Here is an 18674-nt window from a genome sequence, read left to right on the forward strand (position 1 = left end):
TCTATTTAGCAAATGCCCTTGTTATCAACAGCAGCCTTTTAAACTCACCTGAGCTAACAGGTATGTGAGCTGGTTACTCTGCTGCGCTTAAAATTTCTTTTTTGGTTTGCTACAATGCCTTTTCTGAAACGTTGTCTCCCTCTGCTGGAACACTGACTTCTTTCATTTAATGCCTGCAGACTATAAAAGAGAAACCAACCCAAAAAGTTTGGTTGATTAGTCTGTGGCATTCTTTTAAACTGTTGCTTATGGCGGTCTCTGTGAGCTTCTCAGTGACATTCAGCCATCCAGGTATCCCGCCTGCAGTAGACGGAATGTGGCAATGGAACGCTGGCTGCGCGTGTCATAATAGGCTCTGAGCCTTTATATACCTGCGCACAGCAGCAGCCACCTTCAGTCTGCTGCTGGACAGCCAGCAGCAGCAGCAGCAGGAGAGGTAATTAATCAGCAACCCTCCTGCTAAGGGTAGACAGCTGCTCGTTCCACCCCCCCCCCCGCCTTAATTGGTTCTCCTCCCTTCCAACGGTGTTGAGGCGGGTGGGAACAGCCGGGGGTTGAGGGTACTGTGCTAAAAGAGGTGGAGTTATGCAGATCTAAAACGCGTGGATTGCAGCAGCAGCAAGCCGAAAAGTGCAGGCATGTGAGGGATCTAGAGGTTGACAGCATGTCTTCTTAACGGGAGTCCAGGTGGCCATCTCCACAAATGGACTTTTCAGAATCCTTGGGTGGCACCGTAGTCGGAAACCAATTCTGGTTATCGCTTCTCGGCCTTTTGGCTAAGATCAAGTGTAGTATCTGTTCTTATCAGTTTAATATCTGATACGTCCCCTATCTGGGGACCATATATTAAATGGATTTTTAGAACAGGGAGATGGAAAAAGAGCTTGCTCTGTCCACTCCACGCATTGACCTGGTATTGCAGTATCTCCAGGACCGGTGCACCCCTTCTTTAATGCAGTTTCTAAAATCAGAAAGAATTGAATTCAATGCTTTTTGTTCATTTTGCTTGTTTGTCGGATTTTGGGATGGACTCTTTGGCTTTGCTTTTCTTCTCCTCATTGGATTTTTCATGTTAAAAGTTGCAGAAGCCAGATGACAAGCTCATTTTGGTTCAACTTCAGCAACTGTGCATTGCATTGCCATGTAATGTAATGTAATGCAATGCTATCTATCTAGCTCTCCCTCTATACTTCCTTTTGGATAAACAGACATATTAGGCAAGCATTTTGGAGCTTTCACCTAAATAACTACAGGTGGTGAGATAAGCTGCACAATATAATTGACCTTTCAGTATATTGTTGCACACACACCATCTATTTAGCAAATGCCCTTGTTATCAACAGCAGCCTTTTAAACTCACCTGAGCTAACAGGTATGTGAGCTGGTTACTCTGCTGCGCTTAAAATTTCTTTTTTGGTTTGCTACAATGCCTTTTCTGAAACGTTGTCTCCCTCTGCTGGAACACTGACTTCTTTCATTTAATGCCTGCAGACTATAAAAGAGAAACCAACCCAAAAAGTTTGGTTGATTAGTCTGTGGCATTCTTTTAAACTGTTGCTTATGGCGGTCTCTGTGAGCTTCTCAGTGACATTCAGCCATCCAGGTATCCCGCCTGCAGTAGACGGAATGTGGCAATGGAACGCTGGCTGCGCGTGTCATAATAGGCTCTGAGCCTTTATATACCTGAGCACAGCAGCAGCCACCTTCAGTCTGCTGCTGGACAGCCAGCAGCAGCAGCAGCAGGAGAGGTAATTAATCAGCAACCCTCCTGCTAAGGGTAGACAGCTGCTCGTTCCACCCCCCCCCCCCCGCCTTAATTGGTTCTCCTCCCTTCCAACGGTGTTGAGGCGGGTGGGAACAGCCGGGGGTTGAGGGTACTGTGCTAAAAGAGGTGGAGTTATGCAGATCTAAAACGCGTGGATTGCAGCAGCAGCAAGCCGAAAAGTGCAGGCATGTGAGGGATCTAGAGGTTGACAGCATGTCTTCTTAACGGGAGTCCAGGTGGCCATCTCCACAAATGGACTTTTCAGAATCCTTGGGTGGCACCGTAGTCGGAAACCAATTCTGGTTATCGCTTCTCGGCCTTTTGGCTAAGATCAAGTGTAGTATCTGTTCTTATCAGTTTAATATCTGATACGTCCCCTATCTGGGGACCATATATTAAATGGATTTTTAGAACAGGGAGATGGAAAAAGAGCTTGCTCTGTCCACTCCACGCATTGACCTGGTATTGCAGTATCTCCAGGACCGGTGCACCCCTTCTTTAATGCAGTTTCTAAAATCAGAAAGAATTGAATTCAATGCTTTTTGTTCATTTTGCTTGTTTGTCGGATTTTGGGATGGACTCTTTGGCTTTGCTTTTCTTCTCCTCATTGGATTTTTCATGTTAAAAGTTGCAGAAGCCAGATGACAAGCTCATTTTGGTTCAACTTCAGCAACTGTGCATTGCATTGCCATGTAATGTAATGTAATGCAATGCTATCTATCTAGCTCTCCCTCTATACTTCCTTTTGGATAAACAGACATATTAGGCAAGCATTTTGGAGCTTTCACCTAAATAACTACAGGTGGTGAGATAAGCTGCACAATATAATTGACCTTTCAGTATATTGTTGCACACACACCATCTATTTAGCAAATGCCCTTGTTATCAACAGCAGCCTTTTAAACTCACCTGAGCTAACAGGTATGTGAGCTGGTTACTCTGCTGCGCTTAAAATTTCTTTTTTGGTTTGCTACAATGCCTTTTCTGAAACGTTGTCTCCCTCTGCTGGAACACTGACTTCTTTCATTTAATGCCTGCAGACTATAAAAGAGAAACCAACCCAAAAAGTTTGGTTGATTAGTCTGTGGCATTCTTTTAAACTGTTGCTTATGGCGGTCTCTGTGAGCTTCTCAGTGACATTCAGCCATCCAGGTATCCCGCCTGCAGTAGACGGAATGTGGCAATGGAACACTGGCTGCGCGTGTCATAATAGGCTCTGAGCCTTTATATACCTGCGCACAGCAGCAGCCACCTTCAGTCTGCTGCTGGACAGCCAGCAGCAGCAGCAGCAGGAGAGGTAATTAATCAGCAACCCTCCTGCTAAGGGTAGACAGCTGCTCGTTCCACCCCCCCCCGCCTTAATTGGTTCTCCTCCCTTCCAACGGTGTTGAGGCGGGTGGGAACAGCCGGGGGTTGAGGGTACTGTGCTAAAAGAGGTGGAGTTATGCAGATCTAAAACGCGTGGATTGCAGCAGCAGCAAGCCGAAAAGTGCAGGCATGTGAGGGATCTAGAGGTTGACAGCATGTCTTCTTAACGGGAGTCCAGGTGGCCATCTCCACAAATGGACTTTTCAGAATCCTTGGGTGGCACCGTAGTCGGAAACCAATTCTGGTTATCGCTTCTCGGCCTTTTGGCTAAGATCAAGTGTAGTATCTGTTCTTATCAGTTTAATATCTGATACGTCCCCTATCTGGGGACCATATATTAAATGGATTTTTAGAACAGGGAGATGGAAAAAGAGCTTGCTCTGTCCACTCCACGCATTGACCTGGTATTGCAGTATCTCCAGGACCGGTGCACCCCTTATTTAATGCAGTTTCTAAAATCAGAAAGAATTGAATTCAATGCTTTTTGTTCATTTTGCTTGTTTGTCGGATTTTGGGATGGACTCTTTGGCTTTGCTTTTCTTCTCCTCATTGGATTTTTCATGTTAAAAGTTGCAGAAGCCAGATGACAAGCTCATTTTGGTTCAACTTCAGCAACTGTGCATTGCATTGCCATGTAATGTAATGTAATGCAATGCTATCTATCTAGCTCTCCCTCTATACTTCCTTTTGGATAAACAGACATATTAGGCAAGCATTTTGGAGCTTTCACCTAAATAACTACAGGTGGTGAGATAAGCTGCACAATATAATTGACCTTTCAGTATATTGTTGCACACACACCATCTATTTAGCAAATGCCCTTGTTATCAACAGCAGCCTTTTAAACTCACCTGAGCTAACAGGTATGTGAGCTGGTTACTCTGCTGCGCTTAAAATTTCTTTTTTGGTTTGCTACAATGCCTTTTCTGAAACGTTGTCTCCCTCTGCTGGAACACTGACTTCTTTCATTTAATGCCTGCAGACTATAAAAGAGAAACCAACCCAAAAAGTTTGGTTGATTAGTCTGTGGCATTCTTTTAAACTGTTGCTTATGGCGGTCTCTGTGAGCTTCTCAGTGACATTCAGCCATCCAGGTATCCCGCCTGCAGTAGACGGAATGTGGCAATGGAACGCTGGCTGCGCGTGTCATAATAGGCTCTGAGCCTTTATATACCTGCGCACAGCAGCAGCCACCTTCAGTCTGCTGCTGGACAGCCAGCAGCAGCAGCAGCAGGAGAGGTAATTAATCAGCAACCCTCCTGCTAAGGGTAGACAGCTGCTCGTTCCACCCCCCCCCCCGCCTTAATTGGTTCTCCTCCCTTCCAACGGTGTTGAGGCGGGTGGGAACAGCCGGGGGTTGAGGGTACTGTGCTAAAAGAGGTGGAGTTATGCAGATCTAAAACGCGTGGATTGCAGCAGCAGCAAGCCGAAAAGTGCAGGCATGTGAGGGATCTAGAGGTTGACAGCATGTCTTCTTAACGGGAGTCCAGGTGGCCATCTCCACAAATGGACTTTTCAGAATCCTTGGGTGGCACCGTAGTCGGAAACCAATTCTGGTTATCGCTTCTCGGCCTTTTGGCTAAGATCAAGTGTAGTATCTGTTCTTATCAGTTTAATATCTGATACGTCCCCTATCTGGGGACCATATATTAAATGGATTTTTAGAACAGGGAGATGGAAAAAGAGCTTGCTCTGTCCACTCCACGCATTGACCTGGTATTGCAGTATCTCCAGGACCGGTGCACCCCTTCTTTAATGCAGTTTCTAAAATCAGAAAGAATTGAATTCAATGCTTTTTGTTCATTTTGCTTGTTTGTCGGATTTTGGGATGGACTCTTTGGCTTTGCTTTTCTTCTCCTCATTGGATTTTTCATGTTAAAAGTTGCAGAAGCCAGATGACAAGCTCATTTTGGTTCAACTTCAGCAACTGTGCATTGCATTGCCATGTAATGTAATGTAATGCAATGCTATCTATCTAGCTCTCCCTCTATACTTCCTTTTGGATAAACAGACATATTAGGCAAGCATTTTGGAGCTTTCACCTAAATAACTACAGGTGGTGAGATAAGCTGCACAATATAATTGACCTTTCAGTATATTGTTGCACACACACCATCTATTTAGCAAATGCCCTTGTTATCAACAGCAGCCTTTTAAACTCACCTGAGCTAACAGGTATGTGAGCTGGTTACTCTGCTGCGCTTAAAATTTCTTTTTTGGTTTGCTACAATGCCTTTTCTGAAACGTTGTCTCCCTCTGCTGGAACACTGACTTCTTTCATTTAATGCCTGCAGACTATAAAAGAGAAACCAACCCAAAAAGTTTGGTTGATTAGTCTGTGGCATTCTTTTAAACTGTTGCTTATGGCGGTCTCTGTGAGCTTCTCAGTGACATTCAGCCATCCAGGTATCCCGCCTGCAGTAGACGGAATGTGGCAATGGAACGCTGGCTGCGCGTGTCATAATAGGCTCTGAGCCTTTATATACCTGCGCACAGCAGCAGCCACCTTCAGTCTGCTGCTGGACAGCCAGCAGCAGCAGCAGCAGGAGAGGTAATTAATCAGCAACCCTCCTGCTAAGGGTAGACAGCTGCTCGTTCCACCCCCCCCCCCGCCTTAATTGGTTCTCCTCCCTTCCAACGGTGTTGAGGCGGGTGGGAACAGCCGGGGGTTGAGGGTACTGTGCTAAAAGAGGTGGAGTTATGCAGATCTAAAACGCGTGGATTGCAGCAGCAGCAAGCCGAAAAGTGCAGGCATGTGAGGGATCTAGAGGTTGACAGCATGTCTTCTTAACGGGAGTCCAGGTGGCCATCTCCACAAATGGACTTTTCAGAATCCTTGGGTGGCACCGTAGTCGGAAACCAATTCTGGTTATCGCTTCTCGGCCTTTTGGCTAAGATCAAGTGTAGTATCTGTTCTTATCAGTTTAATATCTGATACGTCCCCTATCTGGGGACCATATATTAAATGGATTTTTAGAACAGGGAGATGGAAAAAGAGCTTGCTCTGTCCACTCCACGCATTGACCTGGTATTGCAGTATCTCCAGGACCGGTGCACCCCTTCTTTAATGCAGTTTCTAAAATCAGAAAGAATTGAATTCAATGCTTTTTGTTCATTTTGCTTGTTTGTCGGATTTTGGGATGGACTCTTTGGCTTTGCTTTTCTTCTCCTCATTGGATTTTTCATGTTAAAAGTTGCAGAAGCCAGATGACAAGCTCATTTTGGTTCAACTTCAGCAACTGTGCATTGCATTGCCATGTAATGTAATGTAATGCAATGCTATCTATCTAGCTCTCCCTCTATACTTCCTTTTGGATAAACAGACATATTAGGCAAGCATTTTGGAGCTTTCACCTAAATAACTACAGGTGGTGAGATAAGCTGCACAATATAATTGACCTTTCAGTATATTGTTGCACACACACCATCTATTTAGCAAATGCCCTTGTTATCAACAGCAGCCTTTTAAACTCACCTGAGCTAACAGGTATGTGAGCTGGTTACTCTGCTGCGCTTAAAATTTCTTTTTTGGTTTGCTACAATGCCTTTTCTGAAACGTTGTCTCCCTCTGCTGGAACACTGACTTCTTTCATTTAATGCCTGCAGACTATAAAAGAGAAACCAACCCAAAAAGTTTGGTTGATTAGTCTGTGGCATTCTTTTAAACTGTTGCTTATGGCGGTCTCTGTGAGCTTCTCAGTGACATTCAGCCATCCAGGTATCCCGCCTGCAGTAGACGGAATGTGGCAATGGAACGCTGGCTGCGCGTGTCATAATAGGCTCTGAGCCTTTATATACCTGAGCACAGCAGCAGCCACCTTCAGTCTGCTGCTGGACAGCCAGCAGCAGCAGCAGCAGGAGAGGTAATTAATCAGCAACCCTCCTGCTAAGGGTAGACAGCTGCTCGTTCCACCCCCCCCCCCCGCCTTAATTGGTTCTCCTCCCTTCCAACGGTGTTGAGGCGGGTGGGAACAGCCGGGGGTTGAGGGTACTGTGCTAAAAGAGGTGGAGTTATGCAGATCTAAAACGCGTGGATTGCAGCAGCAGCAAGCCGAAAAGTGCAGGCATGTGAGGGATCTAGAGGTTGACAGCATGTCTTCTTAACGGGAGTCCAGGTGGCCATCTCCACAAATGGACTTTTCAGAATCCTTGGGTGGCACCGTAGTCGGAAACCAATTCTGGTTATCGCTTCTCGGCCTTTTGGCTAAGATCAAGTGTAGTATCTGTTCTTATCAGTTTAATATCTGATACGTCCCCTATCTGGGGACCATATATTAAATGGATTTTTAGAACAGGGAGATGGAAAAAGAGCTTGCTCTGTCCACTCCACGCATTGACCTGGTATTGCAGTATCTCCAGGACCGGTGCACCCCTTCTTTAATGCAGTTTCTAAAATCAGAAAGAATTGAATTCAATGCTTTTTGTTCATTTTGCTTGTTTGTCGGATTTTGGGATGGACTCTTTGGCTTTGCTTTTCTTCTCCTCATTGGATTTTTCATGTTAAAAGTTGCAGAAGCCAGATGACAAGCTCATTTTGGTTCAACTTCAGCAACTGTGCATTGCATTGCCATGTAATGTAATGTAATGCAATGCTATCTATCTAGCTCTCCCTCTATACTTCCTTTTGGATAAACAGACATATTAGGCAAGCATTTTGGAGCTTTCACCTAAATAACTACAGGTGGTGAGATAAGCTGCACAATATAATTGACCTTTCAGTATATTGTTGCACACACACCATCTATTTAGCAAATGCCCTTGTTATCAACAGCAGCCTTTTAAACTCACCTGAGCTAACAGGTATGTGAGCTGGTTACTCTGCTGCGCTTAAAATTTCTTTTTTGGTTTGCTACAATGCCTTTTCTGAAACGTTGTCTCCCTCTGCTGGAACACTGACTTCTTTCATTTAATGCCTGCAGACTATAAAAGAGAAACCAACCCAAAAAGTTTGGTTGATTAGTCTGTGGCATTCTTTTAAACTGTTGCTTATGGCGGTCTCTGTGAGCTTCTCAGTGACATTCAGCCATCCAGGTATCTCGCCTGCAGTAGACGGAATGTGGCAATGGAACGCTGGCTGCGCGTGTCATAATAGGCTCTGAGCCTTTATATACCTGCGCACAGCAGCAGCCACCTTCAGTCTGCTGCTGGACAGCCAGCAGCAGCAGCAGCAGGAGAGGTAATTAATCAGCAACCCTCCTGCTAAGGGTAGACAGCTGCTCGTTCCACCCCCCCCCCCCCCCCCGCCTTAATTGGTTCTCCTCCCTTCCAACGGTGTTGAGGCGGGTGGGAACAGCCGGGGGTTGAGGGTACTGTGCTAAAAGAGGTGGAGTTATGCAGATCTAAAACGCGTGGATTGCAGCAGCAGCAAGCCGAAAAGTGCAGGCATGTGAGGGATCTAGAGGTTGACAGCATGTCTTCTTAACGGGAGTCCAGGTGGCCATCTCCACAAATGGACTTTTCAGAATCCTTGGGTGGCACCGTAGTCGGAAACCAATTCTGGTTATCGCTTCTCGGCCTTTTGGCTAAGATCAAGTGTAGTATCTGTTCTTATCAGTTTAATATCTGATACGTCCCCTATCTGGGGACCATATATTAAATGGATTTTTAGAACAGGGAGATGGAAAAAGAGCTTGCTCTGTCCACTCCACGCATTGACCTGGTATTGCAGTATCTCCAGGACCGGTGCACCCCTTCTTTAATGCAGTTTCTAAAATCAGAAAGAATTGAATTCAATGCTTTTTGTTCATTTTGCTTGTTTGTCGGATTTTGGGATGGACTCTTTGGCTTTGCTTTTCTTCTCCTCATTGGATTTTTCATGTTAAAAGTTGCAGAAGCCAGATGACAAGCTCATTTTGGTTCAACTTCAGCAACTGTGCATTGCATTGCCATGTAATGTAATGTAATGCAATGCTATCTATCTAGCTCTCCCTCTATACTTCCTTTTGGATAAACAGACATATTAGGCAAGCATTTTGGAGCTTTCACCTAAATAACTACAGGTGGTGAGATAAGCTGCACAATATAATTGACCTTTCAGTATATTGTTGCACACACACCATCTATTTAGCAAATGCCCTTGTTATCAACAGCAGCCTTTTAAACTCACCTGAGCTAACAGGTATGTGAGCTGGTTACTCTGCTGCGCTTAAAATTTCTTTTTTGGTTTGCTACAATGCCTTTTCTGAAACGTTGTCTCCCTCTGCTGGAACACTGACTTCTTTCATTTAATGCCTGCAGACTATAAAAGAGAAACAAACCCAAAAAGTTTGGTTGATTAGTCTGTGGCATTCTTTTAAACTGTTGCTTATGGCGGTCTCTGTGAGCTTCTCAGTGACATTCAGCCATCCAGGTATCCCGCCTGCAGTAGACGGAATGTGGCAATGGAACGCTGGCTGCGCGTGTCATAATAGGCTCTGAGCCTTTATATACCTGCGCACAGCAGCAGCCACCTTCAGTCTGCTGCTGGACAGCCAGCAGCAGCAGCAGCAGGAGAGGTAATTAATCAGCAACCCTCCTGCTAAAGGTAGACAGCTGCTCGTTCCACCCCCATCCCCCCGCCTTAATTGGTTCTCCTCCCTTCCAACGGTGTTGAGGCGGGTGGGAACAGCCGGGGGTTGAGGGTACTGTGCTAAAAGAGGTGGAGTTATGCAGATCTAAAACGCGTGGATTGCAGCAGCAGCAAGCCGAAAAGTGCAGGCATGTGAGGGATCTAGAGGTTGACAGCATGTCTTCTTAACGGGAGTCCAGGTGGCCATCTCCACAAATGGACTTTTCAGAATCCTTGGGTGGCACCGTAGTCGGAAACCAATTCTGGTTATCGCTTCTCGGCCTTTTGGCTAAGATCAAGTGTAGTATCTGTTCTTATCAGTTTAATATCTGATACGTCCCCTATCTGGGGACCATATATTAAATGGATTTTTAGAACAGGGAGATGGAAAAAGAGCTTGCTCTGTCCACTCCACGCATTGACCTGGTATTGCAGTATCTCCAGGACCGGTGCACCCCTTCTTTAATGCAGTTTCTAAAATCAGAAAGAATTGAATTCAATGCTTTTTGTTCATTTTGCTTGTTTGTCGGATTTTGGGATGGACTCTTTGGCTTTGCTTTTCTTCTCCTCATTGGATTTTTCATGTTAAAAGTTGCAGAAGCCAGATGACAAGCTCATTTTGGTTCAACTTCAGCAACTGTGCATTGCATTGCCATGTAATGTAATGTAATGCAATGCTATCTATCTAGCTCTCCCTCTATACTTCCTTTTGGATAAACAGACATATTAGGCAAGCATTTTGGAGCTTTCACCTAAATAACTACAGGTGGTGAGATAAGCTGCACAATATAATTGACCTTTCAGTATATTGTTGCACACACACCATCTATTTAGCAAATGCCCTTGTTATCAACAGCAGCCTTTTAAACTCACCTGAGCTAACAGGTATGTGAGCTGGTTACTCTGCTGCGCTTAAAATTTCTTTTTTGGTTTGCTACAATGCCTTTTCTGAAACGTTGTCTCCCTCTGCTGGAACACTGACTTCTTTCATTTAATGCCTGCAGACTATAAAAGAGAAACCAACCCAAAAAGTTTGGTTGATTAGTCTGTGGCATTCTTTTAAACTGTTGCTTATGGCGGTCTCTGTGAGCTTCTCAGTGACATTCAGCCATCCAGGTATCCCGCCTGCAGTAGACGGAATGTGGCAATGGAACGCTGGCTGCGCGTGTCATAATAGGCTCTGAGCCTTTATATACCTGCGCACAGCAGCAGCCACCTTCAGTCTGCTGCTGGACAGCCAGCAGCAGCAGCAGCAGGAGAGGTAATTAATCAGCAACCCTCCTGCTAAGGGTAGACAGCTGCTCGTTCCACCCCCACCCCCCCGCCTTAATTGGTTCTCCTCCCTTCCAACGGTGTTGAGGCGGGTGGGAACAGCCGGGGGTTGAGGGTACTGTGCTAAAAGAGGTGGAGTTATGCAGATCTAAAACGCGTGGATTGCAGCAGCAGCAAGCCGAAAAGTGCAGGCATGTGAGGGATCTAGAGGTTGACAGCATGTCTTCTTAACGGGAGTCCAGGTGGCCATCTCCACAAATGGACTTTTCAGAATCCTTGGGTGGCACCGTAGTCGGAAACCAATTCTGGTTATCGCTTCTCGGCCTTTTGGCTAAGATCAAGTGTAGTATCTGTTCTTATCAGTTTAATATCTGATACGTCCCCTATCTGGGGACCATATATTAAATGGATTTTTAGAACAGGGAGATGGAAAAAGAGCTTGCTCTGTCCACTCCACGCATTGACCTGGTATTGCAGTATCTCCAGGACCGGTGCACCCCTTCTTTAATGCAGTTTCTAAAATCAGAAAGAATTGAATTCAATGCTTTTTGTTCATTTTGCTTGTTTGTCGGATTTTGGGATGGACTCTTTGGCTTTGCTTTTCTTCTCCTCATTGGATTTTTCATGTTAAAAGTTGCAGAAGCCAGATGACAAGCTCATTTTGGTTCAACTTCAGCAACTGTGCATTGCATTGCCATGTAATGTAATGTAATGCAATGCTATCTATCTAGCTCTCCCTCTATACTTCCTTTTGGATAAACAGACATATTAGGCAAGCATTTTGGAGCTTTCACCTAAATAACTACAGGTGGTGAGATAAGCTGCACAATATAATTGACCTTTCAGTATATTGTTGCACACACACCATCTATTTAGCAAATGCCCTTGTTATCAACAGCAGCCTTTTAAACTCACCTGAGCTAACAGGTATGTGAGCTGGTTACTCTGCTGCGCTTAAAATTTCTTTTTTGGTTTGCTACAATGCCTTTTCTGAAACGTTGTCTCCCTCTGCTGGAACACTGACTTCTTTCATTTAATGCCTGCAGACTATAAAAGAGAAACCAACCCAAAAAGTTTGGTTGATTAGTCTGTGGCATTCTTTTAAACTGTTGCTTATGGCGGTCTCTGTGAGCTTCTCAGTGACATTCAGCCATCCAGGTATCCCGCCTGCAGTAGACGGAATGTGGCAATGGAACGCTGGCTGCGCGTGTCATAATAGGCTCTGAGCCTTTATATACCTGCGCACAGCAGCAGCCACCTTCAGTCTGCTGCTGGACAGCCAGCAGCAGCAGCAGCAGGAGAGGTAATTAATCAGCAACCCTCCTGCTAAGGGTAGACAGCTGCTCGTTCCACCCCCCCCCGCCTTAATTGGTTCTCCTCCCTTCCAACGGTGTTGAGGCGGGTGGGAACAGCCGGGGGTTGAGGGTACTGTGCTAAAAGAGGTGGAGTTATGCAGATCTAAAACGCGTGGATTGCAGCAGCAGCAAGCCGAAAAGTGCAGGCATGTGAGGGATCTAGAGGTTGACAGCATGTCTTCTTAACGGGAGTCCAGGTGGCCATCTCCACAAATGGACTTTTCAGAATCCTTGGGTGGCACCGTAGTCGGAAACCAATTCTGGTTATCGCTTCTCGGCCTTTTGGCTAAGATCAAGTGTAGTATCTGTTCTTATCAGTTTAATATCTGATACGTCCCCTATCTGGGGACCATATATTAAATGGATTTTTAGAACAGGGAGATGGAAAAAGAGCTTGCTCTGTCCACTCCACGCATTGACCTGGTATTGCAGTATCTCCAGGACCGGTCCACCCCTTCTTTAATGCAGTTTCTAAAATCAGAAAGAATTGAATTCAATGCTTTTTGTTCATTTTGCTTGTTTGTCGGATTTTGGGATGGACTCTTTGGCTTTGCTTTTCTTCTCCTCATTGGATTTTTCATGTTAAAAGTTGCAGAAGCCAGATGACAAGCTCATTTTGGTTCAACTTCAGCAACTGTGCATTGCATTGCCATGTAATGTAATGTAATGCAATGCTATCTATCTAGCTCTCCCTCTATACTTCCTTTTGGATAAACAGACATATTAGGCAAGCATTTTGGAGCTTTCACCTAAATAACTACAGGTGGTGAGATAAGCTGCACAATATAATTGACCTTTCAGTATATTGTTGCACACACACCATCTATTTAGCAAATGCCCTTGTTATCAACAGCAGCCTTTTAAACTCACCTGAGCTAACAGGTATGTGAGCTGGTTACTCTGCTGCGCTTAAAATTTCTTTTTTGGTTTGCTACAATGCCTTTTCTGAAACGTTGTCTCCCTCTGCTGGAACACTGACTTCTTTCATTTAATGCCTGCAGACTATAAAAGAGAAACCAACCCAAAAAGTTTGGTTGATTAGTCTGTGGCATTCTTTTAAACTGTTGCTTATGGCGGTCTCTGTGAGCTTCTCAGTGACATTCAGCCATCCAGGTATCCCGCCTGCAGTAGACGGAATGTGGCAATGGAACGCTGGCTGCGCGTGTCATAATAGGCTCTGAGCCTTTATATACCTGCGCACAGCAGCAGCCACCTTCAGTCTGCTGCTGGACAGCCAGCAGCAGCAGCAGCAGGAGAGGTAATTAATCAGCAACCCTCCTGCTAAGGGTAGACAGCTGCTCGTTCCACCCCCCCCCCCGCCTTAATTGGTTCTCCTCCCTTCCAACGGTGTTGAGGCGGGTGGGAACAGCCGGGGGTTGAGGGTACTGTGCTAAAAGAGGTGGAGTTATGCAGATCTAAAACGCGTGGATTGCAGCAGCAGCAAGCCGAAAAGTGCAGGCATGTGAGGGATCTAGAGGTTGACAGCATGTCTTCTTAACGGGAGTCCAGGTGGCCATCTCCACAAATGGACTTTTCAGAATCCTTGGGTGGCACCGTAGTCGGAAACCAATTCTGGTTATCGCTTCTTGGCCTTTTGGCTAAGATCAAGTGTAGTATCGGGAAGGGCGTTCCAGATATCCCCACCCTCCTGCGATCCTTTTTTGTGTGTGATTGTGTCCGCCGGACTTTGCAAGTCAAGAATGGCTCCGCGGGCAGGTCCATGTCTCGCTTCTTCCTGCTTCCTTTTTGGAGGCGACTCGGCTGGGACAAGTGGGACAGCTCCTTCCCCTACAACTGGACGACGCCATGGTTCTACGGAGACGTCGTTCGATTTGTGGGGGAACATCAACTGGAGGGACTCAAGCCCGACTTGTGGAAGCCCAAAACTATCCACAAGCTCATCAGAGCCAAGGATGACGTGGAGAACATCACAGGACTTCACCAGGACACGCTGGAGACTGTGTGGACAAATGTGTCGTCTGACAGGCTGACCAACGGGCACAAGGACTTGTCGTGGATGGCGATTCAGGGCGGACTGCCCGTCCGGTCATTCATGCATGCCCGGAACCTGTGCAAGACCAGGTACTGCCCAAGGTGCCCCTTCGTGGAGGAAACATCTTTGCACACTTTTTGGGACTGCGGATTTGCACAGCGCCTGTTGACTGCCCTTGAGGACGACCTGAGGAACTCTGTCCCCAGGGCGAGCCTATCGCACCATTCTGTGCTTTACGGACTCTTCCCTGGGGTTCATACCGTCGGAGCCATCCAGGAGGCTTGGCGCCTTATGAACTGCTTCAAGGATGCCGTTTGGGTCGCCAGGAACCGGCTCATCTTGAGGAGGGAGAGGATGTCCATCCAGGACTGCCGCAGGCTGATCCACAGCCTGCTCAGAGACTATTCCATCGTGGACGGTCCGGAGGACGAGGATGAGGACTAAACCCCTCCTCCCCCTCTCCCCTTATGTGTCTTGTCTTTCTTCGGGCCTGTGATTTTCCCCTCCCCATCCCCTTTTTCCCAATCCCCATCCCTTATCACGGTTCGTCGTACTGTATTGATTGACATGCTTTTTCTTTCAGATTGAGTGTTTTGTGTAGCATAGGGGTGTGATGTGTCTAGTTAGTGCGTCGTATCCTCATGCTATGTAAATATGATGTAGAATTCTGTGTGTACTGGGCTGCGGCACTGTACACTGTCTGTTAACTTATTTTTTGTGCTAATAAAAGATATATTCAATCAAAAAATCTGTTCTTATCAGTTTAATATCTGATACCTCCCCTATCTGGGGACCATATATTAAATGGATTTTTAGAACAGGGAGATGGAAAAAGAGCTTGCTCTGTCCACTCCACGCATTGACCTGGTATTGCAGTATCTCCAGGACCGGTGCACCCCTTCTTTAATGCAGTTTCTAAAATCAGAAAGAATTGAATTCAATGCTTTTTGTTCATTTTGCTTGTTTGTCGGATTTTGGGATGGACTCTTTGGCTTTGCTTTTCTTCTCCTCATTGGATTTTTCATGTTAAAAGTTGCAGAAGCCAGATGACAAGCTCATTTTGGTTCAACTTCAGCAACTGTGCATTGCATTGCCATGTAATGTAATGTAATGCAATGCTATCTATCTAGCTCTCCCTCTATACTTCCTTTTGGATAAACAGACATATTAGGCAAGCATTTTGGAGCTTTCACCTAAATAACTACAGGTGGTGAGATAAGCTGCACAATATAATTGACCTTTCAGTATATTGTTGCACACACACCATCTATTTAGCAAATGCCCTTGTTATCAACAGCAGCCTTTTAAACTCACCTGAGCTAACAGGTATGTGAGCTGGTTACTCTGCTGCGCTTAAAATTTCTTTTTTGGTTTGCTACAATGCCTTTTCTGAAACGTTGTCTCCCTCTGCTGGAACACTGACTTCTTTCATTTAATGCCTGCAGACTATAAAAGAGAAACCAACCCAAAAAGTTTGGTTGATTAGTCTGTGGCATTCTTTTAAACTGTTGCTTATGGCGGTCTCTGTGAGCTTCTCAGTGACATTCAGCCATCCAGGTATCCCGCCTGCAGTAGACGGAATGTGGCAATGGAACGCTGGCTGCGCGTGTCATAATAGGCTCTGAGCCTTTATATACCTGCGCACAGCAGCAGCCACCTTCAGTCTGCTGCTGGACAGCCAGCAGCAGCAGCAGCAGGAGAGGTAATTAATCAGCAACCCTCCTGCTAAGGGTAGACAGCTGCTCGTTCCACCCCCCCCCCCCCGCCTTAATTGGTTCTCCTCCCTTCCAACGGTGTTGAGGCGGGTGGGAACAGCCGGGGGTTGAGGGTACTGTGCTAAAAGAGGTGGAGTTATGCAGATCTAAAACGCGTGGATTGCAGCAGCAGCAAGCCGAAAAGTGCAGGCATGTGAGGGATCTAGAGGTTGACAGCATGTCTTCTTAACGGGAGTCCAGGTGGCCATCTCCACAAATGGACTTTTCAGAATCCTTGGGTGGCACCGTAGTCGGAAACCAATTCTGGTTATCGCTTCTCGGCCTTTTGGCTAAGATCAAGTGTAGTATCTGTTCTTATCAGTTTAATATCTGATACGTCCCCTATCTGGGGACCATATATTAAATGGATTTTTAGAACAGGGAGATGGAAAAAGAGCTTGCTCTGTCCACTCCACGCATTGACCTGGTATTGCAGTATCTCCAGGACCGGTGCACCCCTTATTTAATGCAGTTTCTAAAATCAGAAAGAATTGAATTCAATGCTTTTTGTTCATTTTGCTTGTTTGTCGGATTTTGGGATGGACTCTTTGGCTTTGCTTTTCTTCTCCTCATTGGATTTTTCATGTTAAAAGTTGCAGAAGGCAGATGACAAGCTCATTTTGGTTCAACTTCAGCAACTGTGCATTGCATTGCCATGTAATGTAATGTAATGCAATGCTATCTATCTAGCTCTCCCTCTATACTTCCTTTTGGATAAACAGACATATTAGGCAAGCATTTTGGAGCTTTCACCTAAATAACTACAGGTGGTGAGATAAGCTGCACAATATAATTGACCTTTCAGTATATTGTTGCACACACACCATCTATTTAGCAAATGCCCTTGTTATCAACAGCAGCCTTTTAAACTCACCTGAGCTAACAGGTATGTGAGCTGGTTACTCTGCTGCGCTTAAAATTTCTTTTTTGGTTTGCTACAATGCCTTTTCTGAAACGTTGTCTCCCTCTGCTGGAACACTGACTTCTTTCATTTAATGCCTGCAGACTATAAAAGAGAAACCAACCCAAAAAGTTTGGTTGATTAGTCTGTGGCATTCTTTTAAACTGTTGCTTATGGCGGTCTCTGTGAGCTTCTCAGTGACATTCAGCCATCCAGGTATCCCGCCTGCAGTAGACGGAATGTGGCAATGGAACGCTGGCTGCGCGTGTCATAATAGGCTCTGAGCCTTTATATACCTGCGCACAGCAGCAGCCACCTTCAGTCTGCTGCTGGACAGCCAGCAGCAGCAGCAGCAGGAGAGGTAATTAATCAGCAACCCTCCTGCTAAGGGTAGACAGCTGCTCGTTCCATCCCCCCCCCCCCGCCTTAATTGGTTCTCCTCCCTTCCAACGGTGTTGAGGCGGGTGGGAACAGCCGGGGGTTGAGGGTACTGTGCTAAAAGAGGTGGAGTTATGCAGATCTAAAACGCGTGGATTGCAGCAGCAGCAAGCCGAAAAGTGCAGGCATGTGAGGGATCTAGAGGTTGACAGCATGTCTTCTTAACGGGAGTCCAGGTGGCCATCTCCACAAATGGACTTTTCAGAATCCTTGGGTGGCACCGTAGTCGGAAACCAATTCTGGTTATCGCTTCTCGGCCTTTTGGCTAAGATCAAGTGTAGTATCTGTTCTTATCAGTTTAATATCTGATACGTCCCCTATCTGGGGACCATATATTAAATGGATTTTTAGAACAGGGAGATGGAAAAAGAGCTTGCTCTGTCCACTCCACGCATTGACCTGGTATTGCAGTATCTCCAGGACCGGTGCACCCCTTATTTAATGCAGTTTCTAAAATCAGAAAGAATTGAATTCAATGCTTTTTGTTCATTTTGCTTGTTTGTCGGATTTTGGGATGGACTCTTTGGCTTTGCTTTTCTTCTCCTCATTGGATTTTTCATGTTAAAAGTTGCAGAAGCCAGATGACAAGCTCATTTTGGTTCAACTTCAGCAACTGTGCATTGCATTGCCATGTAATGTAATGTAATGCAATGCTATCTATCTAGCTCTCCCTCTATACTTCCTTTTGGATAAACAGACATATTAGGCAAGCATTTTGGAGCTTTCACCTAAATAACTACAGGTGGTGAGATAAGCTGCACAATATAATTGACCTTTCAGTATATTGTTGCACACACACCATCTATTTAGCAAATGCCCTTGTTATCAACAGCAGCCTTTTAAACTCACCTGAGCTAACAGGTATGTGAGCTGGTTACTCTGCTGCGCTTAAAATTTCTTTTTTGGTTTGCTACAATGCCTTTTCTGAAACGTTGTCTCCCTCTGCTGGAACACTGACTTCTTTCATTTAATGCCTGCAGACTATAAAAGAGAAACCAACCCAAAAAGTTTGGTTGATTAGTCTGTGGCATTCTTTTAAACTGTTGCTTATGGCGGTCTCTGTGAGCTTCTCAGTGACATTCAGCCATCCAGGTATCCCGCCTGCAGTAGACGGAATGTGGCAATGGAACGCTGGCTGCGCGTGTCATAATAGGCTCTGAGCCTTTATATACCTGCGCACAGCAGCAGCCACCTTCAGTCTGCTGCTGGACAGCCAGCAGCAGCAGCAGCAGGAGAGGTAATTAATCAGCAACCCTCCTGCTAAGGGTAGACAGCTGCTCG

The 18674-nt window shown here is 45.7% G+C and overlaps 13 non-coding genes and 1 pseudogene across 13 annotated transcripts; all 14 read left to right on the plus strand.

Moving 5' to 3' along the window:
• The first annotated feature begins 756 nt into the window (after positions 1 to 756).
• Positions 757 to 947, plus strand: LOC141195123 (U2 spliceosomal RNA). Its single transcript, XR_012267729.1, has one exon. It is a non-coding gene; the product is annotated as a U2 spliceosomal RNA (small nuclear RNA).
• A 1123-nt stretch (positions 948 to 2070) lies between these two features.
• LOC141195135 (U2 spliceosomal RNA) lies at positions 2071 to 2261 on the plus strand. Its single transcript, XR_012267740.1, has one exon. It is a non-coding gene; the product is annotated as a U2 spliceosomal RNA (small nuclear RNA).
• Positions 2262 to 3380: 1119 nt separating this feature from the next.
• Positions 3381 to 3571, plus strand: LOC141195147 (U2 spliceosomal RNA). Its single transcript, XR_012267751.1, has one exon. It is a non-coding gene; the product is annotated as a U2 spliceosomal RNA (small nuclear RNA).
• Positions 3572 to 4692: 1121 nt separating this feature from the next.
• On the plus strand, positions 4693 to 4883 carry LOC141195158 (U2 spliceosomal RNA). Its single transcript, XR_012267762.1, has one exon. It is a non-coding gene; the product is annotated as a U2 spliceosomal RNA (small nuclear RNA).
• Positions 4884 to 6004: 1121 nt separating this feature from the next.
• Positions 6005 to 6195, plus strand: LOC141195169 (U2 spliceosomal RNA). Its single transcript, XR_012267773.1, has one exon. It is a non-coding gene; the product is annotated as a U2 spliceosomal RNA (small nuclear RNA).
• A 1122-nt stretch (positions 6196 to 7317) lies between these two features.
• LOC141195180 (U2 spliceosomal RNA) lies at positions 7318 to 7508 on the plus strand. Its single transcript, XR_012267784.1, has one exon. It is a non-coding gene; the product is annotated as a U2 spliceosomal RNA (small nuclear RNA).
• Positions 7509 to 8635: 1127 nt separating this feature from the next.
• On the plus strand, positions 8636 to 8826 carry LOC141195192 (U2 spliceosomal RNA). Its single transcript, XR_012267795.1, has one exon. It is a non-coding gene; the product is annotated as a U2 spliceosomal RNA (small nuclear RNA).
• A 1123-nt stretch (positions 8827 to 9949) lies between these two features.
• LOC141195204 (U2 spliceosomal RNA) lies at positions 9950 to 10140 on the plus strand. Its single transcript, XR_012267806.1, has one exon. It is a non-coding gene; the product is annotated as a U2 spliceosomal RNA (small nuclear RNA).
• Positions 10141 to 11263: 1123 nt separating this feature from the next.
• LOC141195215 (U2 spliceosomal RNA) lies at positions 11264 to 11454 on the plus strand. The gene has a single exon (XR_012267817.1). It is a non-coding gene; the product is annotated as a U2 spliceosomal RNA (small nuclear RNA).
• Positions 11455 to 12573: 1119 nt separating this feature from the next.
• LOC141196117 (U2 spliceosomal RNA) lies at positions 12574 to 12764 on the plus strand. The gene has a single exon (XR_012268683.1). It is a non-coding gene; the product is annotated as a U2 spliceosomal RNA (small nuclear RNA).
• Positions 12765 to 13885: 1121 nt separating this feature from the next.
• Positions 13886 to 13956, plus strand: LOC141196540 (U2 spliceosomal RNA; annotated as a pseudogene).
• A 1052-nt stretch (positions 13957 to 15008) lies between these two features.
• On the plus strand, positions 15009 to 15201 carry LOC141196291 (U2 spliceosomal RNA). Its single transcript, XR_012268850.1, has one exon. It is a non-coding gene; the product is annotated as a U2 spliceosomal RNA (small nuclear RNA).
• Positions 15202 to 16324: 1123 nt separating this feature from the next.
• On the plus strand, positions 16325 to 16515 carry LOC141195227 (U2 spliceosomal RNA). Its single transcript, XR_012267828.1, has one exon. It is a non-coding gene; the product is annotated as a U2 spliceosomal RNA (small nuclear RNA).
• Positions 16516 to 17638: 1123 nt separating this feature from the next.
• Positions 17639 to 17829, plus strand: LOC141195240 (U2 spliceosomal RNA). Its single transcript, XR_012267840.1, has one exon. It is a non-coding gene; the product is annotated as a U2 spliceosomal RNA (small nuclear RNA).
• Positions 17830 to 18674: the final 845 nt, after the last annotated feature.

The sequence above is a fragment of the Phyllobates terribilis genome, unplaced genomic scaffold (assembly GCF_046119375.1).
Source record: "Phyllobates terribilis strain yellow unplaced genomic scaffold, ASM4611937v1 Scaffold_74__1_contigs__length_7073193, whole genome shotgun sequence".
Lineage (NCBI taxonomy): Eukaryota > Metazoa > Chordata > Amphibia > Anura > Dendrobatidae > Phyllobates > Phyllobates terribilis.